This window comes from Physeter macrocephalus, chromosome 18 (genome assembly GCF_002837175.3).
Source record: "Physeter macrocephalus isolate SW-GA chromosome 18, ASM283717v5, whole genome shotgun sequence".
Taxonomy (NCBI): domain Eukaryota; kingdom Metazoa; phylum Chordata; class Mammalia; order Artiodactyla; family Physeteridae; genus Physeter; species Physeter macrocephalus.
Window position 1 is genome coordinate 37261754 of NC_041231.1, and position 25152 is coordinate 37286905.

Consider the following 25152-nt stretch of genomic DNA (forward strand, 5'->3'; position numbering starts at 1 on the left):
TTTTTTTGCGGTACGCGGGCCTCTCGCTGCTGTGGCCTCTCCCGTTGCGGAGCACAGGCTCCGGACGCGCAGGCTCAGCGGCCATGGCTCACGTGCACAGCCGCTCCGCGGCATGTGGGATCCTCCCGGACCGGGGCACGAACCCGTGTGCCCTGCATCGGCAGGCGGACTCTCAACCACTGCGCCACCAGGGAAGCCCCACTATGTCATTCTGACTTTCAGGGCCATCATCCTGCCTTTGGCTGGGCAAATATTGCCACAGAGGAGATAGTGTTGGAAAAGTAATTTGGGATAAAATTGAGGAGGCAACTGGATTCCAGGCTGAAAAGTCTGAGTTTTAGTTCTGGGCTAACGAGTACAGTTGGCCTTCAGTATATACGGGTTCTGCGTCTGGAGGGTTGACTGTAAGGGACTTGAGCATCCTTGGATTTTGCTATCCATGGTCATTCTGGGAGCCAATCCCCTGCAGATACTGAGGGACAGCTGTGTAAGATGATTTGGAAAAGACAGAGACTGGAGGTTGGAAGATCATTGAGGCTTAAATACGTGACACCAGTGCTTTAGTGTGAATGAAAGTGGAGGAGAAGCTGGGCACAAAGGTGAGCTGGGAACGTGAGAAGAGAATGGAACTGAGTGAACACAAATCATAGTTGGCTGTTTACCTGTAATCTTCTGAGAACAAAAATGAAAGTCTCCTGAAGGTTAGTATTAACTTCTACTAATGGCTTCACATTTACCAGGAAGTAGGGAATGAGTAATGTAGAGAATTGTTAATGAGATGTGAATCATTATTTAGTGCAATAGGTGGGAACTTCTACTTCTTGTCTATATCATTTACTGAACCCTTGACGACCTTGTATGACATGATTTTGGTCTGGGTCTGGCTCCATTGTGCCAAAGGTAGCAGAGATGAAGGGTATGGCCAGAGAGTAGTGAAAAATACAACAAATTCTGTCAGTGGACTTATTTCCACATCTGCTAATCATTCTGGAGCTTTCTTAGGGGTGGGGCAGGGTCAATTTAACTTCCTGGGCCTCCTTTTTTTCTCCTGTCTCTCTACTTTTTTAATCTGTAAAATAAAGGATTTGGTTTACATTAGCGGTTTTCAAATGTTTTTCAGCTGTAGAAACTTTTGTTTCCTGAGACAAAACTTGTCTGGACCCTGAGTATATTTATAGAAAAAAGCAGAGCTGCTCTGAAAATTCAGAGTCCAGGTTTGTGTAGTCTGGTATGTCTTTATGTTGAGGCCACTGCTCTGAAATGATCCCTACACATTCTCCCAGGTCCAGGATTATGTGAATCTTAGAGCTGTCCAGATGTTTTATTGGAGCATCCTCTTTAACAAATCCCTTTGTTATTCCACAGCTTGCTGTGTTTTAGTATCATCCAGGGTAGGGGTTGTTAATGTTCGCCACAGCTACTTTTTCTCCAGGTGTATGTTGTGTTACCTCTATGCTAGAACATTTAATTTCCAATGTGAGACCATCCAGTACTCTTTTCTGCTGTGATGATCATGCAAGCACCTGTTGAGATGGAGCCTCCATCTGCCAGGGTCCCTGAGTCACTAAACGAGCAAAGCTTCCAGTCAACTGGCATTGGACATACAATGTGACTGAGAAATACCTTTGTTTTTTTAAGCCATTGAGATTTTGTGATTGTTTATGCAGCACTTTTTAAGAAGCTTATCTTTACTGATGGATCATCTTTTAGCACATCTGCTAAACTTTAACTTACTTTTTAAGTGTCTTCTGGATCAACCTGAGGTCTGGCCAGCTTGTCCTTACTTTGTGCTTAGGAAAGTAGGAGGTAGCATCTACATTAGCTGTCCATGTAGGTCTCTGTACTCATAGATTCTATGAATTGGAATACTTATACTTAATTACATTTGCTGTCATGTTAAAAAAAAGTCCAAAGATTACTTTAAAAAAAAAGCCTTTAATTTAATGTCCTATTGCTTTTTAAGGTAGTAGAACCTCAGTGGTTTGGGGAAGAATAATTATTATCAGTTACCATAATAATGGCTAGTATAGCTTGAGGACTCATTCATTGATTTGTGTAATATTTATTAAGCATCTACTATGTGATAGGTACTGGTGGTATATGGGTGAACCATAGATAGTTCCTCACTTGGAGCTTACACTCTAATTGGGGGTTTTGGATAAGTTTGCTCTGTTCTATGAAGGACACCAGTTATGAGCATTTACTATGTGCTAGGTGCTTTATATCCCTCATTTCATAATACCCATAAAAGTAGATATATTATTCCCGTTTTATAGATGAGGAAACTGAGGCTCAAAGAATTTGATAAACTCTATGAAGGCAAGAGCTTTTGCCTTTTGCTGTATCTCCCAGTGCTTAGAAGAATCTTTGACACATAGTAGCTGCTGAATAAATATTTGTTGATTGAATAAATGAGCAGAGGAACTTGCTTAAAATTAATGCCGTGGTAGAACCAGAACTTGGGTGGGTGAACCCACATCTGCTTGACTCTCAGGCTGTTAAATTATCAGTGGGCATAGTAGGAGCAGTACACACAGTTACAACAGAAGCAACAACTGAGCCCCACCAGTGTCAATGCCAAAGGCACCAGCAAGAGCCAGATTGTCTCTCTTTTATGGCTAGGGCCGAGTTCTCTGCATGATTTGCTACTCAGTCTGTCTCAGCTGGGGAAACTCGAGGCTACTACCTCACTGACTTAATTGCTGATGTAATTGGTCACCCCTCTCTTGGGCTAGTTCAACTTCTGCTCTATCCGGATTTCCTTAGCACTTGGCTAGCCCTGTTTCCCAGGTCTGTGCCTCAAGTTCTGCTTTTAGCATTTTGTGCATTTCTTCTCCACTTTCATTTTCCAGATTTGTTGCTTTGAAGTTCCAGGAAATCTCTAGTTGCTGGCACCTAGTGGGCACTCAACAAAATTAAAAAAAAAAAAAAAAAAAAAAAGGAGAGAGAGAGAGAAAGAGAGAAGGAAAGGAAGGCAGCCAGCACTTTCAGGAAGGAACTAAGTGATTACTTTTTCCTGGGAGTCAATAGTGAGATTGCAGCCCAGCAGATGAGGAGTATGGGTTGGGTTGGAGGGCATCTCTGGGGTACACCTATAGATGGAAGGCCAGTGGCAATGTTCATAGATGCCTTATACCAGCAGCTTTACTTTGCTGTGGTTTGTTCTTCAAATTCTACATTTTGCTCACTTAATTCTCCTGTATGTGTACAGTGTGTGCACGCACGTGTATGTGTATGCATGGGGGGAGTCTAATTCTTCCTTTCTGCCTTACAGCTTTCCACCCCTAAAGGTAGTTGTCATTCTGTGATTTCAGAATGTGAATGAATTACAGGCAGCAAAGTGCATTCTCTGTAAGTGTATTAAGAGCAAAGTATTAATTCAAGGCAATTTCTTAGTGGCTCAGAAGACAAGAGCTTGAATGGGAATTGAGCAATGTGTTCTTTAAGAATATGCTCAGATCCTTATGCAAACTGTGAGAGGCTTTCCCCTAAAACAGTATGGCTAATTATAGCAAGAAAGGGCAGGGTTTTATGTAAGGAATTATACTGAGTTGTGCACTGTAGTTACTAGTTCTTTTGTAGGAAATTTCTCTAAAACAAGATGGGTGTGGTCAGGGTGGAAGTTCATCTTCTGTGGGCCCAAGGTGATTGACGGTAGGGGCCCACGGTGATTTGGGGTCTGGGAGCTGCTCTGAGGGTGGAGAACAACACCCTGAAGGTGGAAGGTTGAGTGGCTCTGTAAGATGTGAGGTTGGTCTGATCCATGGTTATTTTCTTGGGGACACTGGTAGGCACCAAACTCCTACCGAGATGACTTTCTTATTCCTGGTTTAAGGCAGATTAGCCATGCTGCCTTCCTGCCAGCTGGCTGCAAGCTAACTGCCATCCCTGGAGGAGCAAGACTGTGGTTCAAAGGTCAGGATCCTAGTGGAGCAGTGTTGTTGATCCTTTTCCACATTTGGCTCTCAGGAGAGGGCTTCAGATGTGTTTTCTTTCTGTCTGGTGATGTGTGCTTTTTGTTCCTTCTGGGTAAAATTCTTCCTGCTTCCTTCTCGCCCCCCTTTTGGTTCTCTAGCCATCTTGTTTCTGAAACCTCTCCATGGGGGGAAGCAGGAGGTTAGGTAGTGAATTGGATGATAGCTTGGTATTCTTAGGAGCTCGTTGAAAATAGGTCCTGTTTGATGCTGGGTGGATACAAAGGCACTGGAGTTTCAGTGACTGCTGTTCATCAGGCTTTCAAAAACAGCAGTTAGCAGGGGTACATAAGGGAAATTCTTTACCTTTTTTGTTAAGTCTGAGAAAGTACTATCTTTTCATACAGAGCCTTCGTATACATTGACAGGACATCCTTAAAATCAGCAACATGAATAGCTGCTTAGAATAACTTCCGAGCAGATTCTTTTGGATATAGAGATGTGAGCACTGACCTGCGAGTCAAGAGACCTAAATTCCATTTCTGGCTTTACCACTAGCTTTCTACTTATTTCTCCATTTCTTAATATATATCAAAATCATCTGGCTCTTTTCCAGGTGTAAAATGATTTTTTTTTTTTACAACAGGTTTTTCATGCAAAGGATCAGCTAAGTAACTGTCATTTTATGAGCTGTTTTATCCTGGAAAACAAGAATGTCCAGTGTGCTTTCATGATGGACTTTATTAACAAAGAGTTAAGCCCTTCTATTATATTTTCATTATATATATGTGTGCTTGCTTCATGGCAGCTCTCTGCTCGCACTGGGGATGCAGTTGTAAACAGAGCAGAGTTGTAAACAGGTGATTTTGGGGGTGCTCAGGGATTGTAGCCTCTAGGGGGGCACCAAACAAGTAAGCAGGCTACTGTAATGGAAGCTCTTATGGCAGAACACCCAGGCTGTCCTCCTCTAGGAGGATGGGGGAGATTCATGGATGAAGGATGGAGACAGGCTTCTAGAAGAAGGTAACACCTAAGGGGAGGTAGAACACTAAGAGGAGCTGTCTGGGGTAAGCTTGGTTTTTTGTTTTTTGTTTTTTAAACATCCTTCCTCTATTACATTTTTTTCTGAGTCTTTATTGAATTTATTACAATATTGCTTCTTTTCTATGTTTTGGTTTTTTGGCTGCGAGGCATGTGGGATCTTAGCTCCCCGACCAGGGGTCGAACCCACAGCCCCTGCATTGGAAGGTGAAGTCAACCACTGGACCGCGAGGGAAGTTCCTGGGCTTGTTGTTGTTTTTTTTTTTTTTTTTTGCGGTACGCGGGCCTCTCCCTGTTGTGGCCTCTCCCGTTGCGGAGCACAGGCTCCGGACGCGCAGTCTCAGCGGCCATGGCTCATGGGCCCAGCCGCTCCGTGGCATGGGGGGTCTTCCCGGACCAGGGCACGAACGCGTGTCCCCTGCATCAGCAGGCGGACCCTCAACCACTGCGCCACCAGGGAAGCCCGCTGGGCTTGGTTTTGATGGTACAAATAACAGAGCCCAGCCGCTCCGTGGCATGGGGGATCTTCCCGGACCAGGGCACGAACGCGTGTCCCCTGCATCAGCAGGCGGACCCTCAACCACTGCGCCACCAGGGAAGCCCGCTGGGCTTGGTTTTGATGGTACAAATAACAGAGGGAACAGTCCAGGTCCAAAGATGAGCAAGAGAATGGAAGGTTGGGGGTTTGGGGAGATGAAAGTAGACCTGAGGAGATGGAGTTTAGCTTGGCTGGGGGTGGGGGTTTGTGAGAGAGGCCAGGGAGAGTAACAGGCATGAAGACCCTATGATCCACTAAGGAGATGAAGTTCAAGCTTAACTATCAAAGGGTTTCAGTAGGGGACTGACACAACCAGAGATGCTGAGTTCTCTTTATTCTTCTTCCATTCCACTTTCATGGCAATAACTACCTGCTTTTGGTGTTTGTGGGAGTATGGAGTTTGAAATTGGGGTAAGGGAGTAGCAGGATGACCTGGAAAACAATAGAAAGATTATGAATATGGTCTTGGGAATCCTAGCAGTGCCCATTCTGATTTCATTGACCATACACACTTTATGCAGCCTTAATAACTTTAAAAGACCATTTTCCAGGTGAAGATGCTCCTGATAAAAGATCTGTAGTGGGACTCCATGCTGTTTGTTGGTTTTGAGCATCTCTCTGAATGTCGTCTGGGACCAGGTCCTTTTCAGTGAGTTTTGAGCAAAGCACAGAGTATGGATCTTGTTTTAAAATGTTTGCAAATGTTTGCAGTTAATGGGTGCAATTAAACTGACTTTGTTAGACCGATAGAAAGCAATAGTTAAAGTAATTCATAGTGTACAATTTCTGAAAGTGGTGTGAGAAAGCTCGTGAATGAAAATGGTTTAATTATTCTGTGAAGCGTACACGATTGAGAGTTATGTGCTGAAACTGCCTTCAGTGCCCCATGTATACCAGCTGCCTATGACTTTACTTTTGTATGATTTTTGTACTCTAGATGGTAACACTGATAAACTGCCTTTCATACATTAATCTTGACTTCTGTGCTTCAGCTTGTGAACCAACATTTTGAGCTATTATATTATGGCCTTACCTGATAACAAGTAGTTTTATTTCAGCAACATCACCATATTTGTATAGCAGAGTTTGTGTAATCATTTGAGTAGTTCTTTAATCTTCTCATTATTTTATAAAAAGTAAGTGGAAAATGAAAAAAATATAGGCAGTAATAAAGGAGAAATATGAGCCTCATAAACATAATGTAATTGAGGCAAAGATGGAAACCATTTAAATATGCCCAATATAGATGGTGTTTACTCAGTCAGATGCTTTGGACTTAAGGTGGCCAACTCTATATAGTTGTGAGGGATAAGAATGAAATTAAAGGCCATGGACATATGAAATTTTAGAAAAAAGCTTCGTGGATTATGATAAAGGTCAAGATGTAATTTGGATTTGTCACTTATTTGTTTTGGGGTACAGAGCTTCCCTTTTTAACATGTAAGTGTAGTAAACTTTTGTTTGTTCAGCTTTTAAAAACGTATATTAAGAAAGGCATTTTCTGCAAAAGTAGTGGATAGAAATTGAACTTCTCACCAGTCTTATTTAGGAGAGTTTGCCATAGTCAGTAGCATACTCCTTTGATAGGCTAAGTGGCATAGGTGGTCACTGTGCTTAACAAAATTCTCTGTGTATTTTGGTGAACCAGTAAAGGGAAACCAAAGAAAATAAAATGATACTTAGCAAAGGATGCACCTCAATGGATTTTCATGATTCCATGGTTTCATTTGGTATACTGTGGAACAGAAAAAGACTAAATGCATCTTAGTCCTCATCATATGCCTTAGTGATGTTAAGATGGTACATTTGGAGCCAAAGAGAAAGAAGGGTAAGAATTAAGATTTGTGTACAATTAACCCCCACAGCCCTCTAATTCCCCTGGTCAGGAGGGTATGATGGTGATCTGTCTGCCTTGGAGGATCTAACTGATATTTGGGAGCTTGTTTAACTTTCTTTGTGGGCTCTGCCCACTTCTGAGCAAAGGATTGAGTTGGATGCAAAATTTCGGTTCCTTTTCATGCCTCTTGTGGTTAAATGGTGAATGTTAAATCATGGGAGATGTTGATGTAAAAGAAAAGAATATGTATATTTTAAAATATATGTATAACTGAATCACTTTACTGTATACCTGAAACTAACACAACTTTGTAAATCAACTATATTTCAATAAAAATAACATGGGAGGTGTTAATCAGGTAGAAGACGGGAAAGAATAGGTCTTGGGTTTCTAATCTCTTCCTGAAACTAAGACACAGTTTATCAAAAAGGCAAATAACTATTGGACCAGAAGTTCAAGAAACTCATATTAAGTACCTACTATATGTCAGACACTGTGCTAAGCACATGCAAGAATGACCTCATTTAATCTTGACAATAACCCCATGATCCAAATATTATTTCTCATGATGAGGAAATTAACATTTAGAGAAGTTAAGAAACTTGCCTGGGTGTCTTAGTTTAGCTTCTCCCAGAATTAGAACCTGAGACAAGTATTCTAGTACAAGTAATTGTTTGGGACATACAGGGAACACCAGTAGGTGAACAAGGATATGAGACAGTGGGGAGAAGGCAGCCAATAGATAGGACATTATTCAGTAAGTTACTACAGTGGTGACTGGAGTTTAATCGCACAAGGAAACTCTGGAGATAGTGTAACACACCTGCCTCCGGATGGTCTCATGTGAGGGGTGAGGAAGCAGGGGTATGTAACCACCAGCTCCTGTCAGTTGTTTTTTGTTTTCTTTTTGAAAATTTATTTTTATTATTTTTATTTTTTATTGTGGTAAAATATATATAACATTTATCATTTAAACCATTTTTAAGTGTACAATTCTGTGGTATTAAGTTCACTCACAATATTGTGCAATCATAATCACTCTCCATCTCCAGAATTTTTGCATCATCTCAAACTGAAGCTCTGTGCCCATTAAACAATGACTTCCTGTTCCCTCCTGCCCCCAGCCCTTGACAACCGCTATTCTACTTTCCGTCTCTATGAATTTGATTATTCTAGGTACCTGATGTGAGTGGAATCATACAATATTTGTCCTTTTGTGTCTGGCTTACATCTCTTAGCATAATGGTTTCAAGATTCATGCATGATGTAGCATGCATCAGTTTCCTTCCTTTTTACGGATGAATGATATTCCCTTGTATTTATATACTACATTTTGTTTATCCATTCATCCACTGATGGACATTTGGTTCGTTTCTACATTTTTGCTAATGTGAATAATGCATCTATGAACATTGGTGTATCCATATTTCTGTCAGTTGTTTTTGAGAATGGTTAATTCCCTGGCAGTTCCATCCCCCACCTTGCAAAAGCAGAGTAGTTTTCCAAGGTTCAAAAGAAATCCTCAGCAGAGATGCTGATATTGGCAGTGTGAAGTCCTTTGGGGCACTCTAAAATGTTCAAGTCAGAGGGACATTAGTAGGGCACTTAAGAGCATTTCCTCACATGGTCTTTACCCAAGTAAATAGAGAAGCTAGGATTTGAATCTTGTACTCTTGCCTCAAAGCCCATGCTTTTAACTGCTCTACACTGAGTACTACAGTACTGAGATTTGAAGATGAATGAGACGTGGTTATTGCCTTCAAGGGCCTATCAGGGTTGAATCATCTGTTTTGCAAAAGGCTCCAGGGAAGACAGTGGCATCACATGGAGCAATCTGGAACCCACAGGGCCACTGTGGAAGATGAAAGATGGAATCACACGTAGCAGACGTATGGGTTCCCTTTCTCCTGACACCCTGTGGTGAGGCATGCTTGGGCCGGGCACGACTGGACTCTTCATGGGGCTGTGCTCCAGGACAGGAACTCACACATGTGCTGACCACTGGAGTCATGAGTTCCAGCCCACGCCCATTGATGCTTCCTGGCGTTCACTTGAGCTGTTTGTGCAACTATTGATATGTCACCTCAGCAGGGGTTATCCTTCTATGAGCTTTTCTGACGATTGTCTTCATCTTGATGTCCAAGCATCAGAAGCAGCTATTTGTTAGGAAAGAAATTAGGGCCCAGGAATGATAAAGAGAATACATTTGGAGGCAGTTAAAATGGTTGGTTATGGTTATCTGTGTTTGAAAAGACATCATTTACAAGTGATTTGCATTTATCTAGAAACCTAACACGAGATATTTTGTCCCTGAAAGGATATTACCTAGATTGGTGTTGTGGCAAAAGAAGAAAAAAATGAGAGGTCAGTCAGTGAGAAAATGCTGCCCTATATTTTAACCTAAATGTTAAATATTTTGTTTTAGTACTACATGTGTGGGAGCTGGGTGTATTAGTCGGATATTGCTAGGGTATGCTGAGATAACAGCGCCAAAGCTCAGTGGCCTCCTTCTCTCTCATGGGTTGTGCGTGGTTTGATTCCACCTTGTCTTTATTCTGGCACTCAGGCTGAAGGAGTCGTCCCTTCCTTGGATGAGCCGTTCTCATGGTAGAGATGAAAACAACTATGGTTTACTCACACGATGGCTCTTATAGCTTCTGTTTGGATATGGCGTGTGTTGCTTCAGCTCACATTGCATTCTGCAAAACAAGTCACATGGCCAAGCCTTATGACAGTGGGGCAGGAAGGATTCTCCTCTCATGGGAGAAAGAGACTATTGGGATGAGCTGACTACAGAGGGACAGTGAATATTTTGAACAAATGAGGCAATTTACTGCACTGGCTAAAATTGTGCTCTCATGTGCAAATTGCTTAGCAACCTTTTTAACCATCGAATCTTTTTAGATTCATTGCAACATGTTTAATATTGTTTTTCTCCATTTACTCATAAGGAAGACACATATTGTACTTAAGGGACTAGTTCTCTTCCTGGGATCCATGTAAAACCACCCATGTAGCTAGTATTATTATTCCTAATAATTCAGTCGTTACTGTCTTTCAAGAACTAATCATAGAGTTTGAAGGAAACATTGAGACTCAGAATTTGAATGCCTTTTATAGTCTTGTGAAATTAATAGGGAACAAAGGACTAATTATTAACCACATGATGATCATCCTTTAAGAAAATAATACAATGTGTCTGTAGTTAATATTGATGATGAGGGTTGTTGTACTGAGTATTTATCACGCCTCAGGCACTGTGCTGAGCACTTACGCTTTCTTTGATTTAGTCATGACTCGCCTTATTTTCGTGAAGTAGCTATTGTTACTCCTGAGGCCATTGTTAACTTACTGAGGTACTTACTAAGGCTCAGAGTGGTTTGTTAGCTAGCTCAGGGTTAAACAGATAAAAAAATGTGAGTTTCAGGACTCAAACCTAGTATATGTTTAATCACTTAACCAAGGTTTCTCAAAGTTAGATGAGATCCCTTTTAAAGAAGATAATTTCTCATAGAAACCCAGGTATGCTTAAATTATTGTTATTGTAATGATACTTTTTTTTTTTTTTTTTTTTTTTTTTTGCGGTATGCGGGCCTCTCACTGTTGTGGCCTCTCCCGTTGCGGAGCACAGGCTCCGGACGCGCAGGCTCAGCGGCCATGGCTCACGGGCCCACGCGCTCCGCGGCATGAGGGATCTTCCCGGACCGGGGCACGAACCCGCGTCCCCTGCATCGGCAGGCGGACTCTCAACCACTGAACCACCAGGGAAGCCCTGTAATGATACTTTTAACTGCATAAACATAAAGCTGGTGAGGTTTTTTTTTTTTAAGGTCATACACCTTTATAAAACAAATCAATTTAGAAATTAAGTACACGTCATATTAGTAATTCAAATTAACAACATTAATTTAGCTACATTAACTAAATTGCTGCTTGTAACTGGAATATGATGCCAACTCTTCTGGGCCGGTTCTTTGGCAGTCACCTGGTCTACCCTCCTGTGTGCTGGGTGATGACTCAATTCTCCCACCATATTCACAATATTCAACTTGTGTGAAACTTTGCTTCATGCTGAGGAGCTTGACATCCCTTACCTTTCACTGGGTGAGAACACATCATTTAGATTCCCAGGTCCATCTTTTTTTCTTTCTCTTTGACGCATAGTGATTCCTTAGCGTACAGCTTGTTGCTCAAACTCAATGGGCGTGGCTGCCGTGATGATCAAAAATATCCTTACATTATTTGTTTTCAGATTATTGAAATAAAAACAACCTTAATTTCTCACGAGGCTTGTAAATTCTTTAATATATGCAACTGTGGATCTGTCCCCCTCCTCCTTAGTTTTTTGCTCAGGTTAAAAAACTGGATTTTCTCTCTCTGGTACTACTCTGTCTTTCTTTTATAGGACTCTCTCCATCTGAGACCACACCCTATTACTACGAGAAAGGGTCTCATCTATTTCCAGTGTTCACAATACCTGGTAGCCATGCACAATAACTGGAGTTGCTTGTGTAAACCTGAATAAAGGGGCTATTGTTTTCCCTTGAAATGGAGGAACTTGAGTCCCTGGAAGGTCAGAAACAATACTACAGATTTGTTCTTGAAATATTTGTTGAATAGATTTAAACCATGTCCAGTAATTTCCCTTTTAATATATTTTGTTGGATAAGCGTACACTTATCCATGCAGTAAGAGATTTAATTCAGTCACTTGATGACTTAGTGTAGTTACTGACTCTTATTCACTGTAATTTCAGTTGTTATAGTGGTTACTGAATGCCATTCAGCATCCTGAACCTGGCCCTTGCTAAAGTCTCATGTGACTTCTCCATGATGATCAGTCATATTTTTCAGAGACCCCAGAGTTAGGATATAACATTTATTCTTTATCTTCTTTCCAGAATACATAGATGAATGCTTGTCTCATTTGTACATTTAAGCCATTTTCCTTCCCTTATTATTGATTGTGTGTGTGTGTTTGTTTTTTCTTTTTGAATAGCTTACAATCTTTTTTTTTAAAAATAAATTTATTTATTTTTTATTTATTTATTTTTGGCTGCGTTGGGTCTTCATTGCTGCATGTAGGCTTTCTCTAGTTGCAGTGAGCAGGGCTCTCTTGGTTGCGGTGCGCGGGCTTCTCATTGTGGTGGCTTCTCTTGTTGCAGAGCAGGGGCTCTAGGTGCGCGGGCTTCAGTAGTTGTGGCTCGCAGGCTTTAGAGCGCAGGCACAGTAGTTTTGGCGCACGGGCTTAGTTGCTCCGTGGCATGTGGGATCTTCCCGGACCAGGGCTCGAACCTGTGTCCCCTGCGTTGGCAGGCAGATTCTTAACCACTGCGCCAGCAGGGAAGCCCCAGCTTACAATCTTTGCTAAAATTTTTCCTTGTGTATATGATTATGTGTATATTCTTTTCTAGTAAAGGGCTATTTAGACATAATCCTTATGTGTTGATTATAAATGTAGAAAAATTTTGTGTGATTGGAGTTTTAGGGGCAAAGGGGTAGAGTTGTTATTCTTCTACCTTTCTATCATTTTCTCTGAAACATCTGTTAGTTGACAGATTGAGGATTTTTTTAGTGTAAGACCCAATAATTCCTGAATTTTTTTTGTACGTACACTCTAGCTAGAGCTTTGCCAATTGACATTTTACGTTTGCAGATTAAAGGAAATGCACAGATGTTTCAAAAACAAATCAAAAACCTTATTTATCTGTTCATTGCAACTAGCTTAATTTGTTACATTTATGAAACTTTATGAGGCAGTGAATAATGTTGTTATAATCAGCATATTATATTAACCATAATTTTTAAAAAAAAATTTGATTTAGCATCTCAAATTATTTTTTTACTTTTACTGGTTGTTGTTTGGCATTTTGTTGTATTTTAAACGTGTGTATTTAGCTGTGTAGTAGCTAGTGGTCTATTCCTTTAACAAAAGTTTTTAGGTGCTTCAGATTTTAAATTTAATCCCTTAGAATAAACTGATAGTGTTTGAAATTAAAACAGAAGTTGTCAATGGAAAGTACAATTAACTAATACTTGGTGTACAGAGTCCTTACCTTGCAGTATAAGATATAGTCAGCCTCTTCACTTAAGCACCTTACCATAAAATATAGCCATGGCAGCTGAACATGTAATCATGCTAAATCTGCACATGGAAAACAGTAATTATAAAATGAGTCTGGGGGGACTAAAGGAGAGAGTAGCATTATGTGGATGAGTATGTTTAAGTTGCAGAGAGCTTCTTGGAGAATGATGGAAAAGCATTTTTGAAAATCTCTGCTACCTGAAGCTGGACTTTTTCCCCCCTGATTCATATCATTGTGGTATTTAAAGAGGAAATGGCTTATTATTAGGACTTTCAATACCTACATATGTATGATATTGTAGCCTGCAGACAATGGGAAAATGTCTATTTTTCTTTCCAGTTTTAAAAAATGGTTGATGTCTTGAGCATTTTTGAATAGAGGGCTGAGTTTGACTCAGGAGTCTGACAAAGCAAGCTTAGTGGACTGAGAATTCTAAGACAACTTTCAGGTTTAAAACCACTGTGCCCTGTTCTGGTAGCCTTGGGCTTATAAAGTCAGCTTTTACTGAGCATTAGCTGTGTGCTGGGCATTGTACTAATTACTTTTCTTCTATTGTCTTATTTAATCTTTTCCAAATCACTATGGAAAGTACCACAATTATACTCATTTTACAAATGAGAAAAGTGAGGATTGGAGAAATGAAGTAATTTGCTTAAGGCTACATTAAGAAATTAGAGGGCTTCTTCCCTGGTGGCGCAGTGGTTGAGAGTCCGCCTGCTGATGCAGGTCACACGGGTTCGTGCCCCGGTCCGGGAAGATCCCACATGCCGCGGAGCGGCTGGGCCCGTGAGCCACGGCCGCTGAGCCTGCGCGTCCGGAGCCTGTGCTCCGCAACGGGAGAGGCCACAACGGTGAGAGGCCCGCGTACCGCAAAAAAAAAAAAAAAAAAAAAAAAAAAAGAAATTAGAGATATGACTCCAACCAGGTCTGATATTGAGGTCCCCTCTTTCCTTTTTTAAAACACTATGTATCACCTCTCTGGCTACAATTACAAAATTATTGCATTAAATGCCATGGAAGTAATTTCAATCGTATGATGAAAATGTCATAATATTACATATATTCTTTCAAATATTCAAAAACTGTTTTATGTATCTCCTGTGTACCCTTAGCTCTGGGCAGGAAGAGCACCTGCACAGGGCCTGAGGCTTCAGAGGGCCCACTCTGGCGCTCATCTGCCTGCACCTTCCCCATGGGGGAGGGGGAGTCTGCGGGACCAACAGGCCTGGGATCTCCCTGCTTAAGTGACCCTGAGTGGTCTTCCAAGGTCTGCTTGGGCTTCTTTGCCAGGTCTGTCCTCCTGAGGACAAACCATGCTACCACTGTGCACACCATTAGGCCTAAAGCTGCTGAGGGGTACCTATTTGTGAAAGTATAGACCAGGTGTCAGGAAACTACTGCCTTTGGGCTAAGTCTACCTAACACCTGTTTTATAAATAAAGTTTTATTGGAACACACCCACACTCATTTGGTTATAAATTGTCTATGGCTGCTTTTGTGCTGAAGTGGCAGAATGAGTAGTTGTTATAGATACCAAATAGCCCACAAAGCCTAAAATATTTACTATCTGGTCTTTTTGAGAAAAAGTTTGCTGGCCCCTGATGTAGACAGAGCTAGCTTAGTGTGCAGGGTGCAGAATTCACATATGTGAGGCTCCTGGGGTGTGGTTGAGCCAGGAGCAGGGAGAGAAGGATGTTGGCTGGGGGAAGGCTTGCCTCTTGCCACCATGTTTTGGCCAGAGCTCTGAAGAGCCCAGGAATTCTAAGTTCAAAATTCACATCTCACCTTCTACATCTTTATATTTGTCAAGATAGGAAGATAAAATGCATTTTATTTACCAGTTTGTTACCTCAATTTATAACTGTAAAATATATAGACATGTGGTACTTGGGCCTCTATTTGTACTCTAGCCCTGGGCCCCATATATGTTAGAACAAAAGTTAAGCCCTGGGGTACAGTGTAAGGGTCTAAAGTAAGAAGGAAGAGAGACCCCAACAAGTAATCACACAAATTAATATGGAATTATAATGTGTGGAAGTGCTTTTGGGTCATATATGGATGATTCAGAAACCTTACTTCAAGTTTGACTTGTCCAAATTAAACCAAAAATGCTGGATCCCACCTGCCAGCTTAGCTGGAAGTTCTAGGTCTTTCCACTCGGGCTCCTTCCGTCTTTCTCCACTTCTCCCCGTCTCCCTGCCTGACCCCTACCCCAGGATTTCACTGTCCTAAAGTGACGGGGATATGGGTATAGATCCCACACCCAAGCCCAGAGATGTTCTGTCCAACAATTACACCACATGATTTTATCTTTGTGCCACAGGTGTTTCTGCTGAGGCTGGTCTTCCTCAGATGAAAGATGCTGTGGGTCCCTCTGTGGTCCTCACTATATAGTCCCACAAGGGAAGGCCAATCCAGTCTCCCAGTGGCCAAGCTCAGCCACTGGTGTGCCATGCGTGGTGCAGCAGATGCTGTATCAGCACTGATGGCCTGTATTGGAACATGAGGACTTTTTCTTGGTCTCCATGTAGCACAGGCTGGAAGTGCCAGGGGAGCAGCCCTCTGCCAATGATGAACGGGTCCCTTGCCTTTACAGAGGTGCACCTATGAGGCAGGTTCTACACTGCGTCCCAGAACTCCTTCAGCAGGACTGAGCCCAGTTGTCCACAGCAGAAATTTCCTTGAAAATGCACCCTGTATTCACTTCCTTCACTTCCTTTCATTAGTACCAAACTCTCCCTTCAGTACTTCCTGGGATTACCTTCTAAATGAACCACGTGCACCCCAATCCTTGTTGCATTGTCTTCTGCGGGGTACCCTACTAGGATACGTGGACCTCCTCATGAGTTACAGCCCCACCCCATGCACAGCGTCGTGCCCCACTGCACAGGCTCCCCTTGGCATGGCAGGGCCTCTAGGAGCTTCCTGCCTCACCTGCATGCTTTGTCCATACAAGCTTCTCCACCGCTCCTGGGTCACTTGTCTTGAGTCCTAGTCACCAACCTGGACTCCCTCTTATCTTAAAGTAATTATTTCTGGAAACTCTAGTCTTATTTGCAACCATATTCATCTCCTCCCACAGATCTCATTTACTCTGAATCCTGGGCATCATGACTGGGGTGTCAACGACTTTCTTCCCTGAAGGCTCCAGAATATTTTGTGCGTATCCATTCCTCTTCTTCATGGTTTTTTTTTTTTTTTTTTTTTTTTTTTTTTTAAACCAAGAATCTGAGGAGGGGCAGCCTTGATTGGGTTGCAAAAGGCTTTCTTACACCTTACCTAGTGGATACAGGCTACTTGGTCACCCTATTTAGCCTAAACAAGAGAGACACTTAGACAACCCCTGCAGGGCAATAATGTCAGCTTCTCTTTTTTCAAAAAAATAGTTATTTATTTATCTGGCTGCTCCAGGTCTTAGTTGTGGCATGCGGGATCTTCGTTGCCTCGTGCAGGATCTTTAGCTGCAGCACGCGCAGCTTCTCTTATAAAACAAAAAATACCGTGTCTTTCATATTATAAGAAAAAGCATTATGCTTTGAGACAGCATAGCTGAGAGACTTGATTTGGATGGGATAGACCTTATGGAGGATATGCTGTCTGATGCTGTGATCTAAAAGATGAAGAGGAATTAGCTTTGCAAAGAGAACAGCACATATGAAGGCTCTGAGACAGGAAGAGATTTGATGTGCTTGAGCAACAGAAAGAAGACCCAGGCAGTCAGTGAAGAAAGCAGCAAGAGAGGATGCTGGAACAAAATCCTGTGTGGCCTCAGACCACAGGAAGGATTTTGGTCTTTGTCCAAAGAGCACTGGGAAACTTTGAAGGGTTTTTAAGTGGGTAAGGGGAGACATTCTGTGATCAGAGTTGTTCCTTAAAATATTTAGTTTGGCTGGTGTGTGAGAAATAGAATGCAGGAGGATTAGAAAGTGGAGATGCCGTAGGAGGATATGGGATAGTTTAGGCAAGTCTTGCTGGTGCAATAGGGTGGTGATAGTAGAAGTGGAAACAAGGAACAAACAGATCGAGAGAGATTTTGGAGGTAGAATTGATAGGATTTGGTGATGGACTTGAAGTAGGTGGTAAAGGAGAGCAAATTTTTATTTAAGATCTTTTATATGAGTAGCAGTAGTAAAATTTAAATGCTTTTAGGGACAAACATGAAAAGAGGGAATCAGACTGTTAACAGGTAATGGGGAATGGAGGGGGCTGTGGCCAATGTGGAGGATGCATGCCCTTTCTCTAAGGGGCAGCTGCTGGTTGGTTCTGACCAGTCGTTGCCATGTAGGGAAGTGGGCTTGACGTTGTCAGATTTTCAGATTTTTCAGGAGAAGCCAGAGTCTGAATTTTTATGTGAAATGGCTGTCTCTATGTTGGCAACTAGATCAAAATTCTAAAGAACACTGTGCTAGCCATGATACCACACATCTGTAGGCAGCCTCTGGCTCCTGGGCAGCCACTTCTTGCTTAAGATCTATTCTACACCATGTCTTCCTCTAGAAAGGCTTTAGAATTAACTGTAATCTGTGACACAAAATATTTTAAAAGTTAGGGATGCCAATAGGAAAAAAAAAAGATATGTTAAGTTAGGCTAAATCTTGGGAGATAGCGATGATCTCAGCTCACACAGTCTGTCAGCAGGGCTCAGGTGATGGCCTGAGGTTGAGATCTGTGGAAATAAACTTAACCTACTTTAGAGCGGAGAGCAGGAAGTGCTTTTTTCTTAAAATAGACCATTCCAGACCATGATAGTCTGAGATACTTGAGGTAGACAGGAATCAAGGCTCTTTCCACCTTTTTACCCCTGAGCTACAGTTCAAGAGTCCTTAAACCTTTTAAGAGAGTGAGTGAATGAGTGTTTATTTTACTTATGAATCCATATGTAATTAGAGAAAGTATTTGTATAGGTTCATAAAACCTATAAGATTTTTAATTTTATTTTGTGTTTGAACCTTAAATGGAACCTACCCTTGGACTTTGAATTTTATTTACAAGGTGGTTTAAAGATGTGTAGTTAATTTCTTTGGTGTTATAGTCAGCCATATTTGTCTGTTTCTGTGCACAGCTTAACCTAATTAATAATTTATCTTTCTTAAGACTGTACCTGCCGTGGCCTCTCCCGTTGCGGAGCACAGGCTCCGGACGCGCAGGCCCAGCAGCCACGGCTCACGGGCCCAGCCGCTCCGCGGCACGCGGGATCCCCCCAGACCGGGGCGCGAACCCGGCTCCCCTGCATCGGCAGGCGGACGCGCAACCGCCGCGCCACCAGGGAAGCCCCCTATAAACCCTTTTTAAGGGTTTATAAGAAAGCTCAATGATTGAGCCTATCTTGGCTTCATAATAATAATTAAAACAATAAGATCTTAACTGCTACCTCATTTCCTATAATGTATTTATAGGTGGGTGGAGAAGCATAGAAATGGTTTTCTTGAAGTCAGTAATGGGAAACAAGAGTCATTGCATTATTGATTGGTGAATAAAGTTGATCTTCTTGCTCTTTCTCAGAGATTCATTTTATAGAACTAAGAAATAAAACCAAATCACGATGGATGAGAATTAGGGGACAACAACTAAAAAAAGCCTGAGTGTCAAAACAAGTACCTAAAAATATATCAGGAGGCTTAAACACATCTGGGGTGGGGGGTTTGGGAGTGACTCAGTAGAACAGGAAGGAATCAGAAGACTTAAGAGGACTTGTTAACCATGGGAACTCACCTCTGCTTTAACCTTGTCAACTGAGCCTTTTCATTTGTGAAATCGACATCACTCTATGTGCTTCAGCTTTAGGGGTGAAATTGTTCCAGGAAACCATCCCTGCTCTTTGTAAATTTGGTGGAAGAGACTAATTCCAAAATAAAGGGTTGGGCCTAGGTTGCTAATTAAAATTTACTGTTAAGAAGCAGATGTATAGGGGTAAAGAAATTATTGTTACCTTTTTGATGTTCTCTGGAGTTCCTATTTGGTTTGATGTTATATGGAATTATACATAATACCTCTTGTCTGTTGTGACCTTGGAGTAAGAAACATCAACCTGTTTCCTCACTTCTTAGATACACAGCCTGCTGACGAATGACTTGTGTTCCTTTTGACATTCTAGCTTCTTTGTTGAGTGTTTGAAAAAATAAATACAGAATTATATTTATTTCTTGTCCTAGAGGGTCAAAACTCCAAACAGTCATTAGTTTGATCTTCTGTATTTCTTGAAAGACTCATTTCTGAGTCTTTTGGGTCAGTTTCACGTCCCTGCCCTTAAAGCAGATTGTAGTTACCATAATCATCTTCCCCTCAAACTGTGTTAGGTCTGAGATGAAGAAAACTCTGAGAAAGTCTATTCTAGTGGGTAAACTTCCCATAGACAGAAGCTGTGTCTATCTTAATCACTGCTTTATCCCCAACTTTCAAGACTGGGAATTAAGCTGATGCTTAAAATATAATTATTACATGAATAAAGTTGAGTGTTCAGTGAAAAGTTTTCGGGTATTCCAAAGGGAAAAGGGGTTCTCTTGTCAAATAAATTTGGGAAAAGCTACCTTATCTACTGAATTTTGGAACAGTCACAATACACCTTAGTGTCTTAAAGTCTCTGAGATATCTAGGTGTAAAATCAAAACTCCGTTAAGCCTTGTTTATTTGAACATTTGCAAACTGTTGAGGAAGCGGTGGCCTAAAGCAGAGCTGGTGTAGCACACTATTGGTATTTAATAAATACTTCTTGAGGTGTGTTTACTGAATATGCTGTGATCCTGAGTTGGTTAATTCAGAGATTTTTAGTAGCTTCAAGAGAAGATGGTGGATTCTTGGCTATGTTGAGAGAAAAGACTAGAGGCTGTGGAGGAAAAACAGCCAAGGGTGAGGGCGTGAGTGTCAACATTTCTGAGGGGAATTTTGATAGTGGGTATCAAGAGCCTTTAAATTTCAACATTTTACTTCTAGAACTTAATCCTAGGGAAGTAATGAGAGATGTATACAAAGCTTTATCAATCAGAATATTAATTATGATAATTTTATTTTAAAGAGAAATTACCTAAGTGTCCCGTAATAGGTGATTGGTTGAGGAAATGATTAGATAGCCATTCAATGAAACATTAAGTGACTGTTTCAGTTCTTTTGCTATGTAAAACAACAACCAAAATCCTCCAAACTCAGGAGGCTTTAAGCTACAATTTATTATTTTCCATCACTACGTGGGTTGATTGGGTGGTCCTTCATGTTACACATAATGTTGACTGTCACTCACACAGCTGATTTCAGATGGCAGCTGGGCTGGGCTGGGCTGAGGTCCAAGATGGCTTGTCTTACCAGTCTGGCATCTTAGTGCTGGCTGTTTGCTAGGATACTTCGGTTCTCCTTCTCATGGTCTCTCTATGTCCATGTAGTATCTCATCTTCCAGGGCCTTTCTGTGTGGTTTCTCTTTCCAGTAGGATAGCTTGAACCTTACATCTCTGGTTTTTAAGAGAGCAAAAACAGAAGCTGCTAGGCCTCTTCAAGGCTAGGCCCAGAGCTGGAACAGTGTCACTTCTGTAGCATCTGTTGGTCAAAGCTGTCATGAAGCCAGCCCAGATTCAAGTAGAAGGGAAATAGAATCCATTTCTTAATGGAAGGAGAGACAGATGTGTACAGGAAGGGGAGGAATTTTGGTGGCCATCTCTGGAGACTTATGATGGCCAGTAAAAATCATGTTCTATCAAAATATCTTATGGCATTAATGTTAAGTGGAAAAAGATGTTAAGAATAAAACATTGAGGAAAAAGATAGTACAAGACTTTATATGGAATATAATAAGGATTTTGTCTAAAATTATACATACACACGCAGTTAAAAGCAATTGGAAGCAACGGCATTAACTTGTTAACAGAGGTTGTCTATGAGTGACAAAATTGAGAGTGTTTTCATTTTCTTCTGTACACATATATGAATTTAAAAATTTTCTGTATCATCTATTAGTTGTTTTAATTACTTATTGGGCCATTGAGAAAGTCTTGACAAATTTCAAAGATTAGAAGATATATGTATTATGTTCTGTGATCCCAGTGCCATACATTAGGACTACAAAGTTTTAGCCAAAAACTTCTATCTACTTTGACATTTAAATATATCCTGAATATTCCCTGGGGTAGAAAAAATTTCAAAAGAAAAGCTGTTTACAGAAGAGTTCTGTACATAAAACATATGCAGCCAGTGTGTGTAATCTTACATGCATTCATCAGAAAATATGATTGATGATAGATGAACATTTACTGCAAAACGGCAAATGTAACTAAACACAAAGGAAATAGAAATTATTAAGGATAAAGAGATATTGATGAAATGGAAGACAAACTGTAGTAAAATGTATCAGTAAAACAGAAGAAAATGTATCTTTAAAACACTAAAAAATAGACAAGAATTTGTCATATTGTCACCAAGAGAAACAGAAAAATACAAACAACATTAGGAATTAAACGGAGACATAACTTGAAGAGATTTTAAAAATTTGAAGGAAAAGTTATACAGAGCATTACCAGGAAGACTGAAAAATCTCGATGGAACAGACTGTTTCTCAAGAAACATTTTAATGATCATTGACACAAAATAGGCAGCACATCTGAATAGATCAGTAAACATAGTAAAAAGTGAAAAGATAATCAACAACTAAGCCCATTTAATTTTATGGGTATGTTCTACCAAACATTTCAGGAATAGAGAGTCTTTATTATGCTAACTGTTCCAGAACATATGAAAAATGGAAAGCTTCTCAATCCATTCTATGACACTAAGCTACCGATACTAAACCTAGAAAAGGAGAATGCAAATATTTAAAGAAACATTATTTCAATCTAGTTAATATATCTGTGCATGTTATGTCTTGTGTGTGTTGTGTGTGTGTGTGTATTTCCAGAAGGAGCAAATCCACTTTTGTTTGTTGGTTGTGGCAATTCTCCAAAGCCTTGGCCAGCTGGGCTGGTAATATCACTGCAGATTAAATCTGTGTGTGTGTAAATTTTACTGAATTCGGATTGGGACTTCAAACCTGGTTAGGGACCTCAGAATGTCTGCCTCTAGACACAAGAGAAGAGAGAGAAGGACAAGTTAGATTTTATCACTTCTTGGAAAATACATCTGTAAGTGGTGGCTTAGCTAGGACCTAGATTCTAAACATAGCAAAAATAACAATTAATTTAACTATTGGAATTATAGAAGGAAAAAATTATTTTCTTAAGTTGATAGTCATGAACAGGTACATTAAGAGAAAAGAAAGGTCTCAGAAAATAACCTAACTTTACACCTCAAGGAACTAGAAAAAGAACAAAGTAATCCCCAAGTTAGTAGGAGGAAAAAAATAACAAAGATCAGAGTAGAAATAAATAAAGACTAAAAAGACAATGGAAAAGATCTTTATTATAGAAAATTTAGAACATGCAAATAAACAAAAGGAAGAAAATGAAAACCATTTTGAACCCCATCACTGTTAACATTTTGATGTGTGTTGTTCTAGTCTTCTCTGCCAGCTAGTGTGTATGTATATGTGTTTTACAATGTGCATTGACCATAAAAATGTTTTTGAGTCTACTTTTTCCCCCCACTACTAGTATGTCATGAGCATCCTTCCATCTCATGGTTAATATTCGTTACATGTTACATATGTAATATGTATTACATAATGTTAAATATTCATGTAATGGTCACATTATTCCACTTTCTGTCTGTCTCATCATTTTTGTAACTGAATTCCTATTGTTGGAACTGTTGACTTACATTTTTTAGAGAACAGATTATTCATGCAAAAATTTTAGATACAAAATGATTTTTGTATATTTTCAAGGAAAACAAAATTAAGCTTTGAGCAACATAAACGTTTGAAACTAAGTTCCTTAGTTAAGAACAGGTGTATAATTCTTTGGAGGGACTTTTTAGGAGAAAGCTGTATGCAAAATATTTCTTCATACTATATAGAGGACTCTCTAGGGCATAAATGACAGATACCCTAATTCGAATTGAACGTAGCAAAAAAGGAAATTTATGGGTGAATGTATCAGTTTTCTGTTGCCTCAGTAATGCTGCAAAACAACCAACCACAAAACATCAGTGACATAGTCAGAAGTATTTATTTAGTCTGTGAGTGTATGGGGCTCACTGGATCTCAGCTGGACTTACTCATGCATCTGTGGTCAGCTGCTTGTTTGCTAGGCAGCTTTGCTGATCTTGGCTGGGCTTACTCAAATGTCTTGGGATTGGCTGGCTATTGGCTAGGATACCTTGACTCTTATTTTATGTTTCTCATCTTTCAGCAGGCTAGACTAGGCATGTTCTAATTGCCATGGCAGAGGAAAATGAGCAAGAGGGTAAACACACAAGTGCTATTTCAGGCCTCTGCTTGCTTCCCATTTGCTATCACATTATTGGCCAAAGCAAGTCACATGACTGAACCCGGAGTCAAATTGGGAGGGCACAGCCAAGGACCCAGATACAGGAAGGGGTAAAGAACTGAGACCATTAATGTAGTCAGTCTACCTGGCATATGTAGCTAAAATGGCCTAGGGATAGATGTAGCATCAGTGACTGCTTGATCCAGGGTTTCAAGTGATGTCACCCAGTTTGATTTCACACTATTCAAAGTTTGGCTCTGCTTTCCTTTGCGTTAGCTTCATTATCCAGGAAGCACTTTCCACATGGTAGTACTCAGAAGCTCTATCTTGAAAGCAAGTAATTCTAGCTAAAAAAGAGCTTATCTTTCCCAATTATTCCAGCCAAAGTCATGATAGGGAGTGTTTTTGGCCCAATGTGGGTCACATGCCCATCCCTAAACCAGCTATTATGTCTGGTGGATGGAATATGATGATTGGCCAGGACTGGGTCATGTTCTCACCACTGGCACCCTCCAGGATAGAATGGAGGGAGTCAGCCTCACCTAAACCTAATGAACTGTGGGTAGAGAGTTGGGAACAATTTCTCTAAGAAAAATAGAGAGTATTACCAGAAAGGTGGGGCGGGGTGGGAGAGCTGAGGGAGAATGAATGATAGGCAGGTAAAAAAAGATGTATAATGCTATTAATGCACTTATTGAATACTACCAACAAAAACTATTTATTGACTATTCTGTGCTAGGTACCAAACTGGGTGTTTTAAAAGCGTCATCTTACCTATTTCTCACAATACTGAGTTAGGTGATTTTACCCACATTTTATTTATTAGAGAAGGGAAGCATGTGACAGTTAAATAATTTGCCTAAGGTCACTCAGCTTGTCAGTGTTAGAATGGATATTTGAACCTCGGTTGGCCCCTCTCCAAAATCTGTGGTCTTAGTGTTTAAAAGCTGAAGAAAAAGAAAGAACACTAAACATACCCTAAGAGGAAGAGCAGGAGGCCATTATGCACCCCATTAAGGCCATTTGGATCCTAACACTGAATGGATAATCACAATCCTGTAGCCCTAGCTACGTAAATCTGCACCAAAGTACTTGAGTAACCATGACAGGGAGCTTTTCTCTAGGTGTTGTGGGACCAGGAAATCTGACATGGGGGACTGTTTCCCTGTGCCATTTCTGTACAGTTGTAGAGTGGTTAATATGAATATTTATGTCAACCAAACTGGAAAAAATTCTCAAAACACTAGCCTGAAAGATGTGTATGAGGGCTTCCCTGGTGGCGCACTGGTTGAGAGTCCGCCTGCCGATGCAGGAGACACGGGTTCGTGCCCCGGTCCGGGAGGATCCCACATGCCGCGGAGCGGCTGGGCCCGTGAGCCATGGCCGCTGAGCC

The 25152-nt window shown here is 40.8% G+C and overlaps 1 protein-coding gene across 3 annotated transcripts in view; it reads left to right on the plus strand.

Moving 5' to 3' along the window:
• Positions 1-25152, plus strand: part of ERC2 (ELKS/RAB6-interacting/CAST family member 2) — a 991464-nt gene that overhangs the window by 5894 nt on the left and 960418 nt on the right. The gene's annotated exons all lie outside the window — the stretch shown is intronic.